At 38.2% G+C, this 12797-nt stretch overlaps 1 protein-coding gene across 1 annotated transcript in view; it reads left to right on the top strand.

The window, feature by feature from the left end:
• Positions 1–12797, top strand: part of DIAPH2 (diaphanous related formin 2) — a 964220-nt gene that overhangs the window by 100036 nt on the left and 851387 nt on the right. The gene's annotated exons all lie outside the window — the stretch shown is intronic.

Raw genomic sequence — 12797 nt, 5'->3', positions numbered from 1 at the left:
ATGTGGTTGAATATTCCTGAACTCATCCTCACCTACCCCAGTCTGTGGAAAAATAGTCTTCCATGAAACTGGTCCCTGGTGCCAAAAAGGTTGGGGACTGCTGATCTAAATGTTATATACATGAGACACTGCATTGCAGTGCCACAATTACATGATACACTATTACATCAGTACACCAAAAGTGGCCTGTATTTTAATTAAGAGCTATTTGTAATTACCTTGCCTTCATGATTAAGCAGTCTGTATTTAGAAAACAGGCCAGGAAACATTATCTTTTTTTTTTTTTAATTTCTATTGGAGTATAGTGGATTTACAATGTTGTGTTAGTTTCAGATGTACAGAAAAGTAAATCAGTTATTAATATACATATATCCACTGTTTTTCAGATTCTTTTCTCATACAGACCATTACAGAGTATTGAGTAGAGTTTCCTATGCTATACAGCAGGTTCTTATAAGCTATCTATTTTGTATATACTACTGTGGATATGGGCTTCCTGAGGTGGCGCAGTGATAAAGAATCCACCTGCCAATGCAGGAGACGCAGGAGATATGGGTTCGATCCCTGAGTTGTGAAGATCCCCTGAAGGAAGGCATGGCAACCCACTCCAGTATTCTTGCCTGGAGAGTCCCATGGACAGAGGAGTCTGGTGGACTGCAGTCCATGGGGTCGCAAAGAGTCAAACACAACTGAGCATGCACACTGCCATCGTAGTGTATGTATGTCAGTCCCAATTTCCCAGTTTATCCACACACACCACCCCCGCCCCCTGCCCCAGGAAACATTATCTGTAACATCACCAGGTATCTAGAATAGTGAATATATTTACATTTGTTTTGCTTTTAAAAATTGAAGTCCTCTGTCTTTTTGGACTTGTCAGGCGAGTGTATGCTCCTCGGTTCTGTCTGGTCACAACAAAGATTTGGAGTGATGGACATAAAGCCCTTGGTGTGTCACAGTTCTCGGGTCTCGGACAGACCCTGTTATAGCTCTCAGGTCATGAACAGACCGTGCTATAGCTCTTAGACAAGTCAGTGTTACAGTTCCATGTTACAGCTCCATTTTATTTAGGAAATAGCAGGGAAATCCATTGAGAGAGAGAGAGAGACACCCCCTCGGGCTCCTCTTTCTATATGTTTTTTTCTCCCCCTGGGCCTGCCCTATGTAAATTACGCTAGCCAGGAGTGTTGTTTGTTCTACCTGAGGTCCTCACTTGGGTCCTCGAACCTTCCTTTGTTCTATTTTCACGGGCTTTTTCCTTTCTTATCTTTTAGCCCCCGCCATTCTGGACTCCTGTTTCCTATTCTAACTACCTAACAGATTCATGTGACATTGGGGGAAAAATGCCATCCATCTTTTGGGATGATTTCCAAAATCAGCAAATATTTCTTTAGTGCTTATTGTGTACCAAGAACTGTGCTGGGTGCACTAATGACTGGAAAATAAGAATAAAACCTTATCATTGCAATAATATAGTTGAAATAATCAAACCTTAAGTTGTCCCTGCTAATTGTGCCATAGCAATATTATGTATTAGACAGGAGACATAAGTTGGGTTAGAGTAATTAGAGAAAAATCCATGCAAATTTCTAGACTTTCAGGATATGGTAGCTGGGATTTGACGGGGGAGGGGAAATGATGGAAAAGCTCTCAGATTGTGGAAGTAATATTCAATACAAAAGCTTGGAAAGAGAACCAAATTGTATTTGGGAGGGGGTACGGCAGGTGGGCGAGAAGGAAGGAATGAGAAATGTGGTTGATTTTGTAAAGAACAAAAATGTATATTGGAAAGATTAAAAAATCAAGTTAAAAGAAGATCTTAAAGTCCAGGTAGAAGATTAGAAATCAGTTGGAACAAGCAAGTGACATGAGGAAAGCAGAGTTTAATAAAAATAAATTTGATAGTAGTAGATAGGCTGGATCAGGCTAATGGTTCTCAACGTTGAAAGTATCAAAATGCAAATTTTGTCCCTCATGGGATCTGGGATAAGGCCAATAATTCTGCATTTTTATCAAGCACCACAGGACATCCTGATTAGTTAGAATAAAGAACTAACTTTGAGAAATACTGGCTTGGGATAGAGGTTTGTTTGGGGGGCCACCTAGGAGACATGTGAGAGTCAGTGAGGCCCTGTGTTAAACTGGAGGCTTGGGTGTAGAAGGATGGGGTTAAATAACAGAGTTTGGGGCAATAAATGAATCTAGAGCTTATTTTAATGTGGGCCAGAACTAGCCTATATTTCTGGTTGTGACAACATAAACAATCCAATGACCTGTTCCAGAAGCCACTGTAAGATTACTAGTTTCTCCATAATCAGTTATCAAATTCTGTTGATTATTTTTCCTAAATAACTCTCAGTTCTCTCCCCTAATTTCAGACCCATCATCTAACACTCCTGTGATTGTTGTAGCCTCCTCAAATACTCTCCTAGTCTTTGCTCTCACACTCACCCATGAATGCTCTTTGTGGTTACCAGAAATGCTGCTGCTACCCCCTCAAACTTTCAGATGGCTCCCTATTCTCTTTGTGATCTTTTCTAATTTCACCTCCAACTGCACTATTACTTTCATCTATCCCCTGTCTGTATGGGGACACTCAGCAATTCATTAACATCCTATTTTTTTTTTAATTTTTTAAAGTTTATTTATTTTTTAATTGAAGGATAATTGCTTTACAAAACTTTGCTGTTTTCTGTCAAACCTCAACATGAATCAGCCAGAGGTATACATATGTCCCCTCCCTCTTGAAACTCCCTCCAGTCTCCCTCCCCATTCCACCCCCTAGTTTGATACACAGCCCCTGTTTGAGTTCCCTGAGACATACAGCAAATTCCCATTGGCTATTTTACATATTAAGTTTCCATGTTACTCTATCTGTACATCTCACCCTCTCCTCCCTCTCCTCCCTTCTCCCCATGTCCATAAGTCTGTTCTCTGTCTGTTTCTCCATTGCTGCTCTGCAAATAAATTCTTCAGTACCATCTTTCTAGATTCCCTATATATGTGTTAGTATACGATATTTGTCTTTCTGACTTACTTCACTCTGTATAATAGGCTCTCGGTTCATCCACCTCATTAGAACTGACTCAAATGTGTTCCTTTTTACGGCTGAGTAATATTCCATTGTGTATATATACAACAACTTCTTTATCCATTCATCTGTTGATGGACATCTAGGTTGCTTCCATGTTCTAGCTATTGCAAATAGTGCTGCAATGAACATTGGGGTATATGTGTCTTTTCCAATTTTGGTTTCTTCAGGGTATATGCCTAGGAGTGAAATTGGTGGGTCATATGGTGGTTTTATTCCTAGTTTTTTAAGGAATCTCCATACCATCTTCCATAGTGGCTGTATCAATTTACATTCCCGCCAACAGTGCAAGAGCATTCCTTTTTCTCCACACCCTCTCCAGCATTTACCATTTGTAGACCTTTTGATGATGGCCATTCTGAATGGTGGGAGGTGATATCTCGTTGTAGTTTTGATTTGCATTTCTCTAATAATAAGCAGTGTTGAGCATCTTTTCATGTGTTTGTTAGCAATCTGTATGTCTTCTTTGGAGAAATGTCTGTTTAGGTCTTTTTCACGCTTTTTGATTGAATTGTTTGTTTTTCTGGTTTTGAGTTGAATGAGCTAATTATATATTTTGGAAACTAATCCTTTGTCAGTTGTTTCATTTGCTATTATTTTCTCTCATTCTGAGAGTTGTCTTTTCACCTTGTTTACAGTTTCCTTTGCTGTACAAAAGCTTTTAGGTTTAATCAGGTCCCACTTGTTTACTTTTGTTTTGATTTCCATTACTCTAGGACTTGGGTCATAGAGGATCTTGCTTTGATTTGTCTAGTGTTCTACCTATGTTTTCCTCTAAGGGTTTTATAGTTTCTTGTCTTACATTTAGGTCTTTAATCCATTCTGAGTTTATCTTTGTGTATGGTGCTAGGAAGCATTCTACTTTCATTGTTTTACATGTAGCTGTCCAGTTTTCCCAGCACCACTTATTGAAGAGGCTGTCTTTGCCCCATTGTATATCCTTTCCTCCTTTGTCAAAAATAAGGTACCTGTAGGTGCATGGGTTTATTTCTGGGCTTTCTATCTTCTTCCATTGGTCTACATTTCTGTTTTTGTGCCAGTACCATACTGTCTTGATGACTGTACCTTTGTAGTATAATCTGAAGTCAGGAAGCTTCATTCTTCTTCCTCAAGACTGCTTTGGCTATTCAGGGTCTTTTGTGCTTCCATGTAAATTGTGGAATTTTTTGTTCTAGTTCTGTGAAAAATGCCATTGGTAATTTGATAGGGATCGTGTTGAATCTGTAGATTGCATTTGGAAATATAGTCATTTTCACAATATTGATTCTTCCTACACAGGAACATGGACTGTCTCTCCATCTGTTTATGTCATCCTTGGTTTCTTTCATGAGTGTCTTATAATTTTCTGTATAGTATTGTCTTCTTAGGTAGGTTTATTTCTAGATATTTTATTCTTTTTGTTGCAGTGGTGAATGGAATTGATTCCTTAATTTCTTTTTCTGATTTTTCACTGTTAGTATATAGGAATGCACCAGTGATTTCTGTGTATTGATTTTGTATCCTGTGACTTTGCTAAATTCCCTGATTAGCTCTAGTAATTTTCTGATAGTGTCTTCAGGGTTTTCTATGTATAGTATCATGTCATCTGCAAACAGTGGGAGCTTTACTTCTTGTTTTCCAATCTAGATTCCATTTATTTCTTTTTCTTCTCTGATTGCTGTATCTATGACTTCCAAAACTATGTTGAATAATAGTGGTGAGAATGGACACCTTTGTCTTGTTCCTGATCTTAGGGGGAGTGCTGGTGGTTTTTCACCATTGAGAATATTGTGTCCTGTGGGCTTATCATATATGGTCTTTACTATGTTGAGGTAGGTTCCTTCTATGCATGTTTTTTGAAGAGTTTTAATCAAAAGTGGGTCCTGAATTTTCTCAGAGGCTTTTCCTGCATCTATTGTGATGATCATATGGTTTTTATTTTTCAATTTGTTTATATGGTGTATCACATTGATTGTTTTGTATATATTGAAGAATCCTTGCATCCCTGGAATAACCCCAATTTGATCATAATGTATGAGCTTTTTAATGTGTTATTGAATTCTGTTTGCTAGAATTTTGTTGAGGATTTTTGCATCTATGTTTATCAGTGATAATGGCCTTTAGTTTTCTTTTTCTGTGTTGTCTTTGTCTGGTTTTGGTATCGGGGTGATGGTGGCCTCATAGAATGAGTTTGCAAGTGTTCCTTCCTTTGCAATTTTTTGGAAAGAATTTTAGAAGGATAGGCATTAGCTCTTTTCTAAATGTTTTCTAGAATTCCCCTATGAAGCCATCTTGCCCTGGGCTTTTGTTTTTTGGGAGATTTTTGAGCACAGTTTTGATTTCAGTGCTTGTAATTGAGTTGTTCATACTTTCTAGTTTCTTCCTGGTTCAGTCTTGGAAGAATGATCTTTACTAACATTCTGTTCATTTCTTCCAGGTTATCCATTTTATTGCCATATAATTGTTCATAATAATCTCTTGTAATCTGTTGTATTTTTGCGTTGTCTGTTGTAACCTCTTCTGTTTCATTTTCTAATTTTATCGATTTGATTCTTCTCTTTTTTTCTTAATAACTGTGGCTAAAGGTTTGTCAGTTTTATCTTCTCAAAGAACCAGCTTTTATTAATCTTTACTATTGTTTCTTTTTTTTTTTTTTTTCACTCATCATTTATTTCTGCTCTGATCTTTATGATTTCTTCCCTTCTACTAATTTTGGGGTTTTTTGGTTCTTCTTTTTCTGGTTGTTTTAGGTGGAAAGTTAGGTTGTCTATCCGATTTTTTGTTTGTTTGTTTCTTGAGGTAGGATTGTATTGCTATAAACTTCGCTCTTAGAATTGCTTTTGCTGTATCCCATAGATTTTGAGTTGTTGTGTTTTCATTGTCATTTATTTTCTTGGAACTTTTTGATTTCCCTTTTGATTTCTTTAGTAACCTATTCATTATTTAGAAACATATATTGTTTAATTTCCACGTGTTTGTGTTTTTTACAGTTTATTTTCTTGTAATTGATATTTAGTCTTATAGCATTGTGGTCAGAAAAGATGCGTGATATGATTTCAATTTTTTAAAATTTACTGAGGTTTGATTTGTGACTCAGGATGTGGTCTGTCTTAGAGAATGTTCCATGTACACTTGAGAAAAAAGTGTATTCTTCTTCTTTTGGATGAAATGTTCTGAAGATATCAATGAGATCCGTCTCATCTAATATATCATTTAAGACTTGTGTTTCCTTATTAATTTTCTGTTTTGATGATCTGTCCATTGGTGTAAATGGGGTGTTAAAGTCTCCTACCATTATTGTGTTACTGTCAATTTCTCCTTTTCTGTCTGTTTGTGTTTGTCTATGTATTGAGGTGCTCCTATGTTGAGTGTATAGATATTTACAATTGTTATGTCTTCCTATTGGATTGATCCCTTGATCATTAGTAGTGTCCTTCCTTATCTCTTGTAATCTTCTTCATTTTAAGGTCTATTTTATCTGACATAAGGATTGCTACTCCAGCTTTCTTTTGCTTTCCATTTGCATGGAATATATTTTTTCCATCCTCTCACTTTCAGTCTATATGTGTCTTTAGGTCTGAAATAGATTTCTTGTAGACAGCATATATACAGGTCTTGTTTTTGTATCCATTCAGCCAGTCTGTGTCTTTTGGTTGGAGCATTTAATCCATTTACATTTAAAGTAATTATTGATATGTGTGTTCCTATTGCCATTTTCTTAATTGTTTCAGTTTAGTTCAGTTCAGTTCATTTGCTCAGTTGTGTCTGACTCTTTGCGACCCCATGGACTGCAGCATGCCAGGCCTCCCTGTTCATCACCAACCCCTGGAGCCTACTCAAACTCATTTCCATCGTGTTGGTGATGCCATCCAACCATCTCATCCTCTGTCGTCCTCTTCTCCTCCTGTCTTCAATCTTTCCCAGCATCAGGGTCTTTTCCAATGAGTCGGTACTTCACATCAGGTGGCCAAAGTATTGGAGTTTCAGCTTCAGCATCAGTCCTAACAATGAATATTGAGGACTGATTTCCTTTAGGATGGACTAGTTGGGTCTCCTTGCAGTCCAAGGGACTCTGAAGAGTCTTCTCCAAGACCACAGTTCAAAAACACCAATTCATCAGCGTTCAACTTTCTTTATAGTCCAACTCTCACATCCATACATGACTACTGGAAAAACCAGTAGTCTTTGACTAGATGGTTTTGACTAGAAAAACCAGTAGTCTTTGACTAGATGGACCTTTGTTGACAAAGTATTGTCTCTGCTTTTTAATATATTGTCTAGATTGGTCATAGCTTTTCTTCCAAGGAGCAAGCATCTTTTAATTTCATGGCTGCAGTTGCCGTCTTCAGTGATTTTAGAGCCCCCCAAAATAAAGTCCTTCATTGTTTCCATTGTTTCCCCATCTATTTGCCATGAAGTGATGGGACTGGATGCCATGATCTTTGTTTTGTGAATATAGAGTTTTTAGCCAACTTTTTATTCTCCTCTTTCACATTCATCAAGAGGCTGTTTAGTTCTTTGCTTTCTGCCATAAGGGTGGTGTCATCTGAGTATCTGAGGTTATTGATATTTCTCCTGGCAATCTTTTTCTTCTCTTTTCTCTTGTAGATCTTTTTCTTCTCTTGTATTTCCTGACTATATAAGTTCCTTTAATGTTTGTGGTAAAGCTGGTTTGGTGGTACTGAATTCTCTTAACTTTTGCTTGTCTAAAAAACTTTTGAGTTCCCCACAATTTTGAATGAAATCCTTGGCAGTAGAGTAATCTTAGTTGTAGATTTTTCCCTTGCAGTACTCTAAATATATCCTGCCATTTCCTTCTGGCCTGCAGAGTTTCTGCTGAAAGATCAGCTGTTAAACATATGGGGTTTCCCTTGTATGTTACTTGTTGCTTTTCCCTTGCTGCTTTTAATATTCTTTCTTTGTGTTTAATCTTTGTTAGTTTGATTAGTATGTGTCTTGACTTGTTTCTCCTTGGGTTTATCCTGTATAGGACTCTTTGTGCCTCTTGGACTTGATTGACTATTTCCCTTTCCATGTTGGGGAAATTTTCAACTATAATCTTTTCAAAAATTTTCTCATACCCTTTCTTTTTCTCTTCTTCTTCTGGGAACCCCATAATTCAAATATTGGTACGTTTAATATTGTCCTAGAGGTCTCTGAGACTATTTCAGTTCTTTTCATTGTTTTTACTTTATTCTGCTCTTCAGAAGGTATTTCCACCATTTTATCTTCCAGTTCACTGATCCATTTTTTTGCTTCAGATATTCTGCTATTGATTCCTTCTAGAGTATTTTTATTTTCAGTAATTGTGTTGTTTGTCTCTGTGAGTTCATTCTTTAATTCTTTAATTAATTCATTCTTTAATTCTTCTATGTCTTTGTTAATTGATTCTTGCATTTTCTCCATTCTATTTTCAAGGTTTTTGATCATCTTTGCAATCATTATTCTGAAATCGTTTTCAGGTAGTTTGCCTATTTCCTCCTTATTTATTTGGACTTGTGTGTTTCTAGTTTGTTCCTTCATCTGTGCAGTGTTTCTCTACCTTTTCTTTTTTTTTTTTTTTAACTTACTGTGTTTGAGGTTTCCTTTTCCCAGGCTTCAAGGTTGAATTCTTTCTTCCTTTTGGTTTCTTCCCTCATAAGGTTGGTCCAGTGGTTTGTGTAAGCTTCTGGTAGAGTGAGGTTTGTGGTGATTTTTTTTTTCCTCTGGTGGGCAGGGCTGAGTGAGGTGACAATCCTGTCTGCTGACTCTTGGGTTTGTATTTTTGTCTTGTTGTTTGGATGAGGTGTCCTGCACAGGGTGCTACTGGTTGTGTGATGCCGGGTCTTATATACAGGTGGTCGCCTTTGTGGGTGTTCTTGCTATTTGATGCTCCCTAGGGTTAGGAGTTCTTTGGTAGTCTAGGGTCTTGGAGTCAGTGTTCCCACTCCAAAGGCTCAGGGCTTTATCTCTAGCCAGGAATGGAGATTCCATAGGTGGTCTGTTATGGAATTAAATGGGATTAAAACAAATACACAACAACAAGAAACCAAAGATGAATTCCAGACAAATGGCAGTTACAGAATCAGGCAAATAATGATTAAAATAATGGAATATACACATATACATAGACACCCATAAGCAAAATCAAAACAGTCCAACAAAAATAAAGTACAGTGGATTGACCCGGAGAACAAAGGAAACCAAAAATGATATCTACCAGTTAAGAACAAAACTAAAGCACAAATGGAAAACAAAACTAAGGGAAAGTACCACCTGGGGAATATCGCAATGAAAACAAAACTAACAAATATGTTGAGAAAAAGAAAGGAAAGAAAGAAAAGAAAGAATAGAAATGCAGAGTTAAATAGAGGTAGACAGAGAAGACATATTTATTAAAGGTTATCTGCATGGGGGAAAGAACAGTAGGAAAAGCAAACAGAGGAATAAATGTAGAAAGAGTAATAGGTTTAAAACATTTAAAAATTAAAAGTAAAAAAATATAAATAAATAAAAAAGAAGAAGAAAAAAAGGAAAACTCCACAGAACTGCAAAAAGCCAATGTGGAGGCAGACCTTTATAACAGCAATGAAAAATGTGATTGAAAAAAGAAAACTCAAAAGATCATAGTGCTAATAAAATTGACAACTACAACAGAGGAAAAAGAAGGTTAAAAAAAAAGAAAAAACAAAAAACAAAAGAAGCAAGTCAAAATATAAGAATAGTAAATATTTTTCTTGAGTCACTGTTGTCAGCGACCTTTCCCTCTCTGGGAGTCACGGTCCCCCTTTCCTCCCTATGATGCCCTCCAACACTGAGCTGGTCTGTGGATCGTCTGTGTGGGCAGCTCACATTCTCATCTGGTTCTACTCCTGTGTGTTCTTGCCTCCAATGTCCACGGCTATCAGAACTAGTGCGTTTTTTTTTTTTTTTTTTTTGTGGGCGCTCTCAGTATCCTTTTATATATTCCAAAGATACAGAGTCTGCCTAGTTGATCCTGTGGATTTAATCTGCAGCTTATACAGCTGGTGGGAAGGTTTTGGCTCTTCTTCCTTAGCCAGACTGCCCCTGGGTTTCAGTTGTGGTTTTATTTCCACCTGTGCATATAGGTCGTCCACTGGGGTTTGCTCTTGAGACTGTTCTGGAGGACTTGCGTCTGCCCCAGTGAGGGGTGGGTGTGGAGGTGGTGCAGTTGCTTGGGTTGCAGGGGTTTTGGCAGCACCAGGTACTCAGAGGAGTACAGCCAGCCTCGCCCATCAAGTTCAGCTGCCAGATGCTGCCTTGTTGGAAGAGAGAGGCTATGGTGATGGCTCCACCCCCTACGTGTGACTCATGGTTTCCATGGCTGCCTGGCTTCCTTCCACAGGCATTTTCTACTGCAGTCTCCTCCCTTACATCCCCTCGGTCCCTCTCCCAGCAGTCAACTGCAGCCCTTGCCCTGGGATTGCTCTGCAGTCCCTATGCTCCAGCTCCCAGCTGCTGCACCTTCTAGGGGACCTGTGTCCCTGTCTGGGGTACGTAAGGCTGTGGCAAGGACTGTCTGATTCTCATTCCATTTAGGCTGCCAGAGATCAGCTGCCTCACTCTCAGCCTTAAATGTTTCTCTTCTGACTCAAGACAGTGCCCCGTTGTGGAGATTGGACCCCTGTTTCAATTCTCCCACCCACCAAGGGTAGGTCCAGTCCTACTAACACTTCTGTTTTTCCCCCTAGTTCCTTCATCCTGCTGAGTTTTGCATGGTTTTATATATTCTTTTCCAGTGGTCAGGTACTCCTGTCCACTCTCAGCTGGTGTTCTGCAAGCACTTCTGTGTCTGAAGGTGTATTCCTGATGTATGCGTGGAGAGCGACGTACTCCACGTCCACCAGCTCCTCTGTCATCTTGTTCCTCCCCCAACATCCTATTCTTTAATTCCTCTAAATCAAGCACATTCTGTTGCTTTGAGCCCAAATGCCTTTTTCTTGAGTGTGCCAAGCAAGCTCCTACATATCCATCAAGATTAAGCTTCCTGTCAGTCTTTAAAGGAGAAGGAGTCTTAGATAGCTCCTTCCTTTCCATAGCCCCATGTATATAGCTCTATTATATAATATAAATATTATAATATTTAGCACTTTTTATTAAAGATGTAAATTTTACATCTTCTGCAGTGAACATAGCTTGTGCCCCCAAAATGCTATGTCTAATGGGGAAGATAGACAGGGAAACAGATTAAAGATAGGGCCTAAAATATGAAATATAGGAAAGGGTGCAAAATGGCTGCTTATGTCAGTGAACAGTTTTGTCCAAGGGTGTTTTAAAAGACACCATAATGAGACAGGTGTTATGATGGATCTGCAGTAGAAATGATTTTATAGCCATTGTTTTATCTGTGAGCTGCTACTTATATTGGAGTAGGCAAATCCTGCATTACAGGGAACAAACTCTAAGCATTGGTTTCTAGAAGAATTGATGAGGGTATTAATTCTAGAGTGTAGGTGGTAAGGTTCCTTCAGGAGGAAGATGTTTTGTTGTTTGTTGAGACTAGAGAGAGGAGTGAAAAAAATATTTAAAAATCACCAGATGTAAATCTGGTACAAAAGGGTTTATTTTTCACAGTCTCATTAACCTAAAACAGGGCTTCCCCAGTGGCTCAGCTGGTAAAGAACCTGCCTGCCAGTGCAGGAGATGCTGGTTCAATCCCTGGGTCAGGAAGATCCCCTGGAGGAGGGCATGACAACCCACTCTAGTATTTTTGCCTGGAGAATCCCATGGACAGAGGAGCCTGGTGGGCTACAGTCCCTGGGGTCACAAAATGTCAGACACAACTGAGTAGGCACGCACACATGCTAGAAGTGTTTGAGAGAGAAAAAAATCCTAGAATAGCTACTTTAAGTGTTTTTGTTGCCTAAAAACCATATATGTTGGTCAAAAAATGAGTGATGTAGAAGCCAGACTATAATTGTAAAGCTGGAATATGTAATGAACCAGGTCTTCATCACCCTTTCTTCCTTTTATCTCTCTGGTTTTGATTGGAGGCACAATTGGAGGCATTTGAGGTCTCTCTGATCTTAGACATAGCTTCACTATTCTTTTTTAGAAATTTTCTGTCAGGCTGTTACCTGAACATAACCACCCACTCAACCTCAAGCAATCTTGCTTCTGACTTGGCTCATTGGATCCGTTTTTGTTTTTTTTTTTTTCTTGCTTTGCTTTGACTGTTTTCTTTCCTTTGTCAACATTCTCTCCATCCTCAGCTGTTCCATGAAGTCTATCCTGTTGACCTCCCATCTCCATTTCCCCACTCCCAGATTTCCTCCTAGTAATTTATCTGAACTTAGATAGCACTTCATTTTTAGCTCTCTTCTGGAATCACCTTCTACTCTATTTTATAGTTTCTGTAACATTGTATATTCTTTAAGGGCCTCTTTTATACTACTACTATATTACTTTAGATAATAATAATGTATGTCCTTGAATTAATGCTCACTATTACAGAGTGGGTCTTTTAATGTCCATGGTATAGACCCTATGAAGGGATTCAAATTTTAGTAAAGGTCATGGATTCAGAGGCAAATAGACCTGAGCTCAGATTCCAACTCTGCTACATACTAACTATGTGACCTTAAATAATTTATTTACTGTCTCTGCACCTTAGTTTCCCCATCTATATAGTAATACTCAATTCAGGATGGTTTTGAAGTTTATTGTTTATATTTAATGTATTTAACATACTAAGAATCTTGCAAATAGGTCTAAATTAGATTTTTTG

The sequence above is a fragment of the Dama dama genome, chromosome X, assembly GCF_033118175.1.
Source record: "Dama dama isolate Ldn47 chromosome X, ASM3311817v1, whole genome shotgun sequence".
In the NCBI taxonomy this organism is placed as follows: domain Eukaryota; kingdom Metazoa; phylum Chordata; class Mammalia; order Artiodactyla; family Cervidae; genus Dama; species Dama dama.
This window is presented reverse-complemented; position numbering and strand designations above follow the sequence as displayed.